We start from the raw sequence: 12,279 nt of genomic DNA on the forward strand, positions 1-12,279 counted from the left end.
TTTACATCAGCCTGGGTTTTTAGAAAGGGGGTTCCCCCACGTGGAGAACAGACATACGCGTGTATGACTGTGGTTACCTTGAAATGGACACGAGGGGCGCTTTCAAGTGGCGACCTTGCAAGTGCAATAAGGTTGGCCGTGGAGCGGGACAAGGAAAGCACCAGCACTTTATAGCAGAGACTTCAGACGCTGACATCTTCATGTAATTTAAAAGTGACCTTTTACTACTGTTGTATTGCTTCTGTCGCAGCAGGGCTTAAACATGACAGAGCTCACAAGTAAGTCTTTGACAGTGCTTACTATTAACTACGTGAAATCAAAAATTCTCGCTCAGAGGGAGAAGGGCATCTTCATTATGGGTGTTTCCTTTTCCTCTTATCTCGGGAGGCAGGAACCAAATATTTAAATTTTTCTGACCTCTGAGGGTAAACGCCCCCTTATGACCAGTTCTATTTCCTGCCTTGAACGGGAGAGCAGCCTTCTAGCAGCTCTCTGCTACAGAAATAATAGAGAAACCTTAACCTTACTTATTAGACCTAAACATATTCTTATTTTAACAAACCTAAACTTAACCTAACTAATCTACTACTCAATTCTATTTACTGTCTTAATTTTCTGCCTATTCTCCTCAGAAGGGTCTTTTCCCGCCAAAAAAAAAAAAAAAAAAAAAATGGCGGATCGGCATCAGGACAGCTATATAGCACCTGCCAATTTAGACCCTAGCCTGCTAGTGGCCTTACCACTACAATTAGATGAACCCTCGGACAGTCACTCTGGTGACCTGAGGACCAAAACTCAAAAGGGAAAGGCAAAAGCGGCAAGAACGGCGCAGGCAAGTACAAACGGCTTGGCTCGACCGCTAACAAGCGCTCCAAATGCCTGCTGCAAAACGCACGCTGCTCTGCCGCGCCTGAAAGACGCGACTGCCAGATCGCAACAGAAAGCGGCCGGGAGAAAACAGTGGCGGTAGCCGCTCCTCCCACACAGCATGAACGGGGGAAATGAAGGAGGCTGGCGGCTCGCCTTTTTGCCTCGCCCGCCGTGCTCCGTCCTTAGGCGGCTCGCCTATTGTTATTCAAGGACGGGAAGCAGCGGGAAGCAGCCAGGAGAACACAGCGGCTATAGCCACTTCTCCCACACTGCACAAACGGGGAAAATGAAGGAGGCTGGCGGCTCGCCTTTTTGCCTCGCAATGCTCCGTCCTCAGGCGGCTCGCCTATTGTTATTCAAGGACGGGAAGCATCAACGGAGACATCGACTGCCGGTAAGGTGACTTCGCCCCCCCCTCATAGATGCAGCCTGTTTTACTCCTGTAAGAGCAGAGCTCTCCGCCCTGATTAAAAACGCCTTCTCAGATGGCTTAAGGGCAGTACAACCTCCTTATCCTGCCCCATCCATACAGGGATCGTAGGGATCACACCCTCCAGCACCACAAACAGTAATCTGATTACTAAAAGGGCAGAATATCAGCCAAAGCAGGGGAACGGCTGTGGCTCAGTGGCAGAGCGTCGGATTGGCATGCAGAGGGCCAATTCTGGTAGTAGGTGATGTGGAAGACCTCTGCCTGAGATCCTGGTGAGCCGATCACCAGTCCAAGTAGTACCAAGAGAGTACGTGCTGGCCAGCCTAAGCAGCGCTGAAAGCTAATTCATGGTCACAAAATTGCCAATTGGTACCCAGACTGTCTATAGTATTTAACGCAGAAGATTTCCTTCTGCATTGGCATAAAAACCTAGCTACTCTTGATCTCTCAGAGGACTCAGAGTGGGAGAAAAGACTCCAGATAGGTTTGTGCCAGCGCTTGATTATTTCTAACTCTGTTGAAAGCAGAGCGGGAGAAACCAATGGCACCCATACAATGCTCCACAGCCTCTAGGAAGCCTTTATATTTGGTTTATCGGTGCTTCTAAAATTCTAAAAGTGCCTTCAGTAGAATCACCTGTCACTGCCTTCACTCCTTCAACCTTGTTACATGGCCTTGCCATGATTAGGGACCCTACAGATAGGAAGGCAGAGTTAGCAGGCATAAATGCTCAGAGGCCTTGGCACTCACTATCAAGCGCTTCTATCACATCTGCCCTAGTATACAGAGCGGCAATAATTTGGACTAGGAAGTTATATCAACTTTTTCCACAGGAAGAAAGAAACGCCTTTACAGGAGTACCCATGTTTTTTGAGAGTGGTATTCTTTCTAACTGATTCGAACTTCGATACCATGCCATATGCAGCTAGGACACTAGCCGCAGCATCAGATGCCAGAAGGGCATCCATGTTTTTTTTTTTTTTTTTTTTTTTTTTTTTTTTTTTTTAGAGTGGTATCCTTCCAGCTGATTCTACCTTAGATACCATGTCATCCATGTTTTCGAGAGTGGTATTCTTTCTAGCTGATTCCTCCTTAGATAACATGTCATATGCAGCTAGAACACTAGCCACAGCCTCAGCTGCCAGAAAGGCTCTCTGGGTACGCCCCTGGCAAGCGGAGTATATAGATCAAAATTGGTTATTATGGGCTTCCTGTATCAGGGAAAGACCTTGCTTGGAGACAATTTGGTCCCCATATCAGTGGAGACCAAAGACAAGTTTCTACACAAGGAATCCAAGGGATCACTCCCTCTATGTCCTTTCGTGCATACCACATACTTCAAAGATACATACCTGATCAACCTAGAAACCACCGGAACCAGAATCGCAGCTCCTTTAGTAAAGGAGGACGATTCAATAAATCTCCAAAATCCTCCACCTTCCAGGGCAATAAAGGGGATAAACCCGACCGCCCAACCAAACAGTGACGCCAGCCACCAGTCAGTGGAAGGCAGGCTCAGCCTATTACACCGTCAGTGGTCACCTCCCAACCAGGCCTCTGGGTCACAAACATTATCTCACAAGGCTATCAGATAGAGTTTTTCTTACACTCCTTCACATCGACTAGTAATATCTCCAACATTCCCCCACCCAAAAAAAAAAAAAAAAAAAAAAAACCCATAGAACTTTAGAGGCCTCTTAGACATCAAGGCGATGGAGCCAGTCTCACCATTAGAGCATATATTGGGAGTCTATTCAGTATTCTTTACTGTTCCCAACAAAGGCGGCGGATGGAAAGCCATCCTAGACCTCAAGTTTCTGAACAGATTATCCCATTAAAGCGCTTCAGGATGGAGACACTAAAGTCAGTCACACAGGTCCTCAGGGAAAAGCATTTTCTTACATTCTAATACACCCGGCACATTGTTGTTTCCTTCGGTTCCCGTGCAAGGGACACCTCTTCCAATTCAGGGCCTTACGATTCGGGTTATCATCGCCCCTCCTCGAGTATTCACCAAAGTTCTGGACACACCAGTCACATCTCTGCGCAAGGAGGGCGTGAGAATGCACCCTTCTCAGACGACATTCTGATTTGCGCAAGCTCAAACTAGCAGAGCATAGATCATTCAGAGAGAGTTCTGAAGAGGTTAACAGAACACGGCTCATAATCAACTTCAGAAAGACCCACTTAGTTCCATCCCAACGATTGAGAGAGATGGGGGATGGACATAGACACACTGACAAACTCCTTATACCTTCCAGTGGACAAAAATCCACAACATTTCATCTCTAGCAAAGAAAGCGATTAATTCCCGGTCGCCTTCTCTAATGTCCCTGACCAAACTGAAGGGTCACATGTCTGCATGCATTCCCGCAGTTCAAGGGGCACGCTTACGAGCAAGACCTCTTCAATGGTTCTTAAGGCCGTACCAAAGAGACATACCAAGGAAGAAGTGACAGAAATCTCATCCTGACCGAGGAAGTCAGATCAAGACTAGTATGATGGTTTCAGTCTCAGAATTTTGATGAAAGGAAGTTAGTATCTCCGTCCAACACCAATTCAAATCTTCACGGACGCGTGTCTATCAGGTTGGGAAGCCACACTCAAGGGACAATGGCTCAAGCAACATGGACCATCAAGAACAAAATCTTCACATCAGTGCCCTAGAAATCAGGACGATCCTCAGAAGCTACTACATTTTTCCTTGGGCCGAGTCCAACCTCTCATCAAAATCAGCGGAACATATTCAGGGCACAGTCAGCATACAAGCAGACTGGCTCAGCAGACAGGACATCAGCGAGGCAGAATGGTCTCTACATCCAGAGGTCTTTCAACTTATTACTCAGAGATTCGGCACACCACAGATTCATCTGTTTGCATCCAGCATCATCCACCAGCTGCCAAGGTACTATTCCATGTACCGTCAACAGGGGGCGGAACAAATGGGCCTCTTAATGTCACCAGGGCCACACGACCTACTGTACGGGTTTCCCCCCTCCCCCCAAGGGTATTGAGAAAGGTACGACTTCAAAAAGCATCAGTCAGATTCATAGCTCCATATTGGCTGCGACGACCGTGGTTCCCATCTATAATTCAGATGTCCATACAGAACCATTGGAGACTTCCAGACAGACAAGATCTCCCTCTACAAGACCCAATATGCCATCCCAATCCAGGGTGGTACAAACTGACCGCATGGGCACTGAAAGGAGATGACTTATAGCCCTAGGTTATAGCCCGGTGGCCGTCACTACCATATTGACAACAAGGAAGCCACCAGGAGGGACAGAGCTTAGGGCTAGCTACCTGCACTCTACAAAGGCAACTGGCATCTATAGCTACCATAGTACCCAAGGTATCTGGATACCGCTTAACCAAACACCATCACATAAAAGCCTTTTTAAGGGGCGTCAGTTATTTAGCTCTTCCTGTTAGACACAGGTTCACAACTAGAGCCTGCACACAGCTTTGACAGCACTCACACAACTACCATTCGAACCAATCACTGAGATAGGACAAAATGTAGCTGCAAGTTTCACAGGGAGCAAGACATAGTGCTTACATCTTCTGCACTAACCCCAAGAATCCTAAGGAGAAGGCCTGGCACTAGCTAGACCTAAGAAGGGCACTACCTGTTTACATTTACCTTACTAAAATTATTAGGAACTCTGACTCCTTATTCGTTCATATCTCACCACCTGACAAGGGCAAGCATATGTCCAAGGCATCCATTAATAGGACCATCACCTTATACATAACACAGGCTTATAGAATAAGTAACCTACCTGCTCCTGCGGGCGTTACTGCCCACTTGGGAAGAAGTGCGGCTACTTCAGCAGCCTTCGACTGCCGTGCTTTATGGAAGAGATATGTAAGGCCGCAACTTGGTCCTCGGTGTCCACATTTGTGAGACACTACAAATTAGATCTATACTTGTCAGCAGATGCCGACTTAGGCAGACGAGTACTGTAAAGTATACTTCAGGACGTCTAACCCTCCCAAGGGCGGGGGACAGCTCTTGTATGTCCCATAATGAAGATGCCCTTCTCCCTCTGAGCGAGAAACAGCCTTGGCTACTTACCGTGAAGGCTTCTTCTGCTCAGAGGGACGAAGGGCATCTTGCCCGCCCAGACGTCAGTAAAATATAAATAAAACAAATAAAATAAAATTACAGGTAATCATGGTTACATCTAACTTCCAGTTGACATTCAATTCAAGTTAAACGCTGTTTGTTGGTTCATGACTTATAGTTATCCTAAAGGTTCATCGTTAATGTTTATTAGGAACTTATTTCTTGTATAGAATTATAACTAACATGTTTCTTCAGTCTATCTTAAATATATAAGGCTCGGAAAGTCTTTAACTGATCATAAGGGGGCGTTTACCCTCAGAGGTCAGAAAAATTTAAATATTTGGTTCCTGCCTCCCGAGATAAGAGGAAAAGGAAACACCCATAATGAAGATGCCCTTCGTCCCTCTGAGCAGAAGAAGCCTTCACGGTAAGTAGCCAAGGCTGTTTATGTTTTCAGCAACACACAATCTTGGCGCTGCTCCTTCAGCAGCCCCACTTCTGGCTCAGCCTGCTGCCGCACCTCCTTGCTTTCTACCCTTTGTGGGAGATGGACCGCTGAGCTCCTTGCTGCTAACCCCTTCGCTGCCACCTTCACACATACAAGTGCTTGTTGGTTTTCAAAACCAACTAGTTGGCCACTGTAGAAAATTGAATGCTGATTAAGAAACCTTGCTCGGCCGAAGCCACACCCACTTTCTAAAAACACTTGGCAAGTACCAGAAAAGGTGTTGGCGGGCACCACAGCACCCAAATTGGGGGGGGGGGCTGGTTTAGATAAACCCCCTTTGGTATTCACAAGTGCTCTTGAACACATGAAGCTGCCTTATACTGAATCAGACCCTTGGTCCATCAAAGTCAGTATTGTCTACTCTGACCGGCAGAGGTTTTTCACATTACCTACCTGCCTAGTCCCTTTAACTGGAGATGCTGGGGATTGAACCTGGGACCTACTGCATGCCAAGCAGATGCTCTACAAACAGAGCCACAGCCTCTTCCATTTATAAAACATGGGTTGGTTCTTTTGATATTCTGTGACTGAATGTCACACCCCGTGTAAACTCGTTTTATTTATTTATTTCCTCACATTTATATCCTGCTCTCATTTCTGGCAAGTCGGGCTCAGAGCAAGTCACAACATTTAATATAAGGCATAGATTAAAACATATTTAAAATCATGCTTTCCAGCAATAAATAAAACAAGATGGCAACAGTAAAATAAATTATTATTAAAATAAATAAATAAATAGAGCCAATGAAAAAAAAACAAAAAACAGGCCAGGCAGTAACCCTCAACCTAAGTTGGGGGGGAAGAGGATGGGAAGGCCAGCAACGATGGTATTGGGAAAAACTTGCAGCTGCCCTCATTCGTAAGCCTGGTGGAACTCATTAAGGTCCTGCAGGGCCCTGATGTTGCTTGGGAGGGAGTTCCACCAGATTTTGCTGAATGTATAGCACCTTTATATGGACTAATTTCCAAATCTGAGAAGAATTCAGTTCCATGGACTCAAGAACACCAAAATATACCTCATAGTCTGAAAAATCAATAATCCTAAATATCTTGAAGCCAGAGACTCTAGTAAGATTTTAGATGTGAAGTTTCATATTTCTCCTACCGCTGGATACATGTGTTTTCATAATACAAATTCAACCACTCCAATAATGTTTGGGAATTTGATTTTCTCACCTACATAAAAGAAACTTTCTCCTACAGAAAAGCTTCCTACCGCAATGCCTAAGGCACTTCTTCAGGCTTTAGATCTGGCACAAGGACAACAAAATACATGTCTACTCTCCGCTGTGTTCACCCCAAAGGTTGCAAAAGACTCCTCCAGAGTGTAAGGCATTATGGAATCGATGGCTCAGGTGGCTGTCTTATTTTGAGGACTCTAGATTTAAATTTCACTGGGGCCAGGGCCGAAAAATACCCTGGCCCTTGTCGAGGACACACGTCTAGGGCTGGGGACCACCAGTAAATTGCTTTTCTCCTCTGAGGCAAGGGCATCTTATCTGTGGGTGTTTTCCCACTCTTTCCAGGAGGCAGGACCAAATCAAACTTCCTGTCTCCTTGGCGGGAAGACAGCCCATGATCCCCAGTTTCCGTCCTGCCTTTAACAGGAGAGCAGTGACTACGTACAGCTCCGGCTTTTCATTACCTTAGACTACCTTTGTCTTGTCCGAGTGTGTCCTCATCGTTAGTCTTATTCCTCCGTGAGTTTTGTCCTCCGTTTTGCCTTGTCTCCCGACCTCCCTTCCCTTTCACCCCCCCCCCACTTGGGACGCAACTGGCATCAGCTCGTTCCGAAGCCAAGATATCCAACGCAGTATCGGGGAGAGAGGATGATCTCCTCTCACTGGAAGATTATCAGTCGGGTGGGCTGGTCCATTCCACCCAGAGCCCCCCCCCCCCCGATGATCCACGCGCTAGCGGATCATTAGAGAGGGAGAAAGGCGCAGCTGCACAAGCAGCGGGGGAGGAGGAACCCGCGCCTCCAGTGCAAAAGAAAAAGCCGCGAAAAGCCGCACCGCTACCAGCACACAAAAGAAAGAGATGTTCCAGCAAACCGAGAGCTGGCTCTTCCTGACCTGGCTACTCGATGCCTTATGAAAAGACGACCCTGGTTCAGCCTGCAGACATGATGCAGCCTTTGAACTTGAGCGTGTTACCGGTAGGAGGGCTCCCGGCAGGAGGTTGCAACCCCCTCTTCGAACCAAATGGCTGACGGGCGCATGTATAATAATGAGGAGGCCAACGACCTTGTTAATTTCGCCCTGCAAAGACAGTGACAGGCCTTCCAGGTGTTCCAAATGAGACTCCCCCCCCCCTTTCCCTTGGGTGATGCATGAGCTGTCTCCAAATTCTTCCTCATCCCAGCCCCTTAGTGCGCAGAGGGAGGAACCCATTCCTACTCCAACCATTTCCATCCAATGGCCCATTAAAGCCGCCAAAAAGGCCACAGCTCACACCACGGTGGTACAAACCGAGTCCCTCTCCTCAAGAATCAGATTTGAAGGAACACGAGGAGGGCGAGTTTGATTCAGACGAAGAACTCCTCTCTTCAGATGAACAACAGCCCAGGCTCTTCTCGGGATGATTTTCAGGGTCTATTGGCCAAGGCACTACTAGCCCTAGACCTGAATGAGGATCAGGAAACCTCAGAGGACTCCACTCCAAAGCTTAAACAAGGGGTCAAGGAGTGTTTCCCTAGGAAACAAACCCAGAGTAACTCTGTGCCCTTTCCGGAATTTTTCCTGCAAGCAGGAAAGAGAGGAATGGGATAACCCCACCTCAGGGAAACAGATTCCCAGCAATGTTAAGAAATTATACACCTTAGCACCTCACACAATGAACCTCCTCAAAGTCCCAGTAGTAGAGGCACCAATAATTGACTTGCAGACCCCTGGGCTGATACCTGAGGATGGGGCTGGATCCATAAGGGATCAATTAGATAGGGACTCCGTTTTCCTAACTAGAAAGGCTCACGAGGCAGCTGCCATGGCAATCCAGGCAAGTGCCACTATTTCCATCTTTGCCAGGGCATCCTACCTCTGGCTCAAGAAGCTCATTCAATTAGTACCAGAGGAAAACCATCGGGTATCAGCCAGCCTGGAAAGGGTTCTCAAAGCCACCACCTTAATGGCAGGTGCCTCACTGGACTCCATCTCCTTTAACGCAAAATCTATGGCGTTGGTCACCTTGGCAAGAAGAGCCCTATGGCTCAGAGCCTGGCCAGCTGACTTTAAAGCCAAAACAACATTAATGGCCTACGCCATACAGGAAGGGAGACCCCAGGCCCTTTTGCAAAGGCAGAAGATTCAACAGGCAAAGCCAACAACCCAGATCGGACAAGTCTGATAAGTTCTCAAAGATTAACAACCAGTGACTTCAAGTCACTACAACTAGGGGGAAGGCTTCAAGAGTTTGCGAGCAGGTGGGAGGAGTCCAACCTGAACACTTGGGTTTCCCAGATAATCTCCAGGGGATCTCTTGGAATTCACTTCCCCACCACCGGATCGATTCCTTCCTTCTCCCCTACCTTCAAAGAAAAAGAAACACCTCCGTACCCTTCAGGCCATACTACATCTGCAACAGCTGGCCGCTATAGAACCTGTACCACCGCAGGAAAGGTTCCAGGGAGTTTACTCCATATTCTTTACGATCCCCAAAAGAAATGGAGACTGGAGGGCAATCCTAGATTTGAAATACGTGAATCGCAGAATTCAGACAAAACGGTTTCGGATGGAAACCATGTGTTTCATCGTAGAATCCCTCTTTCCTGGAATATTCATGACGGCAGTGGACCTCAAAGAGGCCTACCTACCTGATTCATCCAGTTCACAGACGGTTCCTCCACTTTACCTATGCACAGGAACACTTCCAATTCAGAGCCCTCCCATTTGGGCTCTCTTCAGCTCCCCGGGTCTTCTCCAAGGTCCTGGTCACCATCGTAGCGACCCTCAGACAGGAATCTATCCAGGTACATCTGTACCTGGACGATATCCTGATCTGCGCCCCATCATGGGAACAATCCCTTTCAGACACCACAAGGGTTGCCCAGGCATTGCAGGAACACGGGTACCTCCTCAACCTCGAGAAGAGCTCTCTAGATCCCTCCCAGACAGTTACCTGGGGGTTCAAATAAATTCCTTACAAAACTCCCTGTCCCGGAAAAGGATGGCCAAAATAATCAACCAAACAAATTCCATAATTCGAGGCAAGAAATCACGACTAATGGCGTTAGCAAAACTTATGGGCCTTATGGTGTCCTGCATAGCCATAGTCCCATGGGCAAGATTCCACTCAAGGCCACTGCAGCGGTTTCTTCGGCCCTTTCAGAAGGACATCACCCGCAAAAGGGACAGGCTGATTCAGGTGACAATCAAGGTGAAGCACAGCCTACGCTGGTGGACCAGTCCACTCAATCTGGCAAAGAGTCAACAGTACATCCACGACGACCCACTGCAAGTGTTCACGGACGTGAGTATCGAAGGATGGGGAGCCACCTTCAATGCAAGGGTAGCTCAAGGTCGCTGGTCCGCACAGGAAAAGACGTTCCACATCAATCTCCTGGAACTTCAAGCGATGAGGCTAGCTCTACTGGCGTTCTCCAAAGAACTCAAACACCACCACGTTCTAGTGAGATCCGACAACATGACTACCAAGGCTTACATCAACAAACAGAGTGGCACCGGATCATCGGTCCTCCAAGAAGCCTCTCTGATATTTCAATGGGCCCAGGCCAATATAGAGTCGCTAAAGGCAGAACACATCAGGGGAGTGCTGAACACCCAGGCGGACTGGCTAAGCCGCCAAACCATGGAGGAAGGCGAATGGTCCTTGAATCAACAAACCTTTCAGTCCATCACATGCAAATTCGGCTACCCAACTACTGACCTCTTCGCGTCAGCCAGCAATCACAAGACCCCTCGCTTCTTCACCAGATACTTCCATCCAAGAGCAGAGGGAGCAGATGCCCTTCTATATCCCTGGCCCCAGGAATTGCTATATGCCTTCCCACCGATTCCAATTCTTCCCAGAGTACTGCGCAAGATCCAACAGGAGAAAGCCAGGGTTCTGGTGGTAGCACCATTCTGGCCACGCAGGCCATGGTTCACAACACTACTCAGACTCTCAGTCCAGGATCCCTGGAGAATTCCAACCACCTGGAACATGCTTCAGCAGGGACCTCTAGTACACCCAAACCCACAGTGGTTCTGCTTGACCGTATGGGTCTTGAACGGAAGAGGCTTCTAGCTTGCGGCTATTCAGAGGAAGTTGTAAGTACCATCCTGGAAGCACGTAAACTGTCAACCAGACGCATCTACACGGCATCCTGGAAAGCCTTCATGAGATGGGGCTGCAGGAAAAAGATCGATCCTCTCAACCCAGGAATCAGCATCTTAGAGTTCTTACAAGAGGGAGTACGATTGAAGCTGTCTGCCTCAACTCTCAGAAGACAAATTGTGGCCATATCCACTGTCATTCCATTTTTAGAAGGCACCCCCACGTCTCACCACCGAGACATCACCGCCTTCTTAAAAGGAGTCTCTCATAAGACCACCGACTATACACCGCTTCCCTACGTGGAAACTCTTACCTCAGCTCCCTTTGAGCCTCTGAGAACGGTCCCCTTGAGATTCCTTCGAATGAAGGTTCTGTTTCTCACTGCGATCACCTCAGCTCGTCATGTCTCGGAGCTCCGAGCCCTATCAATTCATAAGGGACTATGTACCTTCCACAAGGACAAATTAGTCTTAAGACTGGACCCTGCCTTCTTGCCTAAGGTAAACTCTTCCTTTCACAGAAGCCAAGAAATATCTCTGCCATCCTTTTGCCCGAAGCCGTCATGCCAAGCTGAAAAAACATGGCATTCCTTGGATCTTCATCGGGCCATTTGAGTATTCATCGCCAGAAAGGCAGAGTTTAGAAAATCTGACTCCATGTTCATCAACATATCCAAACCTAATAAGGGATTAAGGATGTCATCTGCCGCCATCAGTTACACCCTGCGACGATGTATTGTGGAAGCCTACAAAGCCACCAAGGTCCCAGTCCCGGACAGCATCACAGTCCACTCACTGCGTAGTTCGGCCACCTCAGCAGCATTCAGTAGACAAGCTCCAGTGGACGAGATTTGCCGCGCTGCCACTTGGTCTTCCATTTACACCTTCGTTAAGCATTACAGAATTAATACCTGGTCCTCCACACAGGCGGCCTTTGGACGCAGAGTTCTCCAGCACGTAGTGGATGAAAATTAACCCACCCAAACGGGGAGCTCTTGGAAGTCCCACAGATAAGATACCCTTGCCTCGGAGGAGAAGGAAGCCTTGGTTACTCACCGAGAAGGCTCTTTCTCTTCCGAGGCGAAGGGCATCTGGCCCACCTGTGCAAAAATTTTCAGATGAC

Source organism: Euleptes europaea, chromosome 3 (genome assembly GCF_029931775.1).
Source record: "Euleptes europaea isolate rEulEur1 chromosome 3, rEulEur1.hap1, whole genome shotgun sequence".
Classification (NCBI taxonomy): domain Eukaryota; kingdom Metazoa; phylum Chordata; class Lepidosauria; order Squamata; family Sphaerodactylidae; genus Euleptes; species Euleptes europaea.